Here is a 1,406-nt window from a genome sequence, read left to right on the forward strand (position 1 = left end):
GCTGTTCCATCGGTGTGTGAGTGTGTGCGAATGGTCACTGTGTAGCAGGTGGCACCATGTATGGTAGCCTCGGCCACCAGTGTGTGACTGTGTGTGTGAATGGGTGAATGTAGTGTAAAAAGCACTTTGAGTGGTTGGAAGACTAGATAGGCGCTTGTAGCCTCCCTAGCACAGATGCACAGATTCAGCACTCCGTCTTATGCAATACTTTTAATGACTACTGCCCAGTTCACAACAACAAAATCAGTCCACCACATGTGCCTGTGGCTGCCCGGCTCCTCCAGCACTTGTCGCCCAGTCCATTCAGTTTTAAACCAGAAACTCAGGTGGTGTCCTTCTCCTTGGTCTGGACTACAGTCCTCTGAGGGCCAGCACTACTGCATGAAAAAGGGAGAGATGTAATCACAGCAAAGCAGCAGCAGCTGTGTCAATCAACTCACCTGGTACTACTCTCATGAGCCATCTCCCCACACCTCTCCCCTGCAGCTGACTACTAACCACACCCATCAACACAGCACTATACAAGTGCAGTCTATTTACCATTTACCATATAATATGAGACGAAACGGTGATACTATAACTTTTAGGACTGTTCTGTTCATGAGACAGGAGAAAATCATGTGTGTGAAATGTAAATGAAAGCCTGTAATCTTACAACAGAAAAAGAGAAACACTGGAAACTAGTTCCAAACATTAAACATAGCTCAGGACTTAAAATACATGTAGGTATTATTAGATTTGAATTAAGTACAGAATTAGTTTGTTGCACAAGTTAAAATCCAGCTAAAATCATCATCATATGTTCAGTGTTGTAAACGATCTCTCCCTTTGTTGACTCAGTTTTAACCAGTGGAAACAGAGCCCTGGAGCAATAAAATTATTCTGGGTCATTATATGAAAACGTGCCATTTCCCATTCTTAATGTTTGATTTTCAAAGTACTGTTTTAAAACTTTTTTTTTTTTTTTCCACATTTAATCAACATGCATATGTGTGTTTTGTCAACCCTGATACGTTACACCAATTAGTGTTTGAAAATGTTTTAAATGCATATTTACAACAAATCTGATATATTTGAAGGATAAATCTCCCCTTGTTACACCGAGTGTGTTTGTACAGTGGGAATATTGAGGTGTTTATGTTTTATCCATGGATGAATATGCTCATTTGCAATTGACACTTTCACAGCATCTTTCTTTTAAAAAACAGAATATGGAAACAAAACAGTAATACCCACATTTCATTCTGTAGATTACTGGTTTCTTTTACTTAACATATAAAATGAGTTGATTTGACATTTGTCTTTTCATTTTTTGAATTATACTAGAATATTATACAAGTAACAGGGCTGACACCTCAGTAACAGGGTTGACAACAGTTACCATACTGCTAGTTTAAGTTGCAGCT

The sequence above is a fragment of the Epinephelus moara genome, chromosome 10, assembly GCF_006386435.1.
Source record: "Epinephelus moara isolate mb chromosome 10, YSFRI_EMoa_1.0, whole genome shotgun sequence".
In the NCBI taxonomy this organism is placed as follows: Eukaryota; Metazoa; Chordata; class Actinopteri; order Perciformes; family Serranidae; genus Epinephelus; species Epinephelus moara.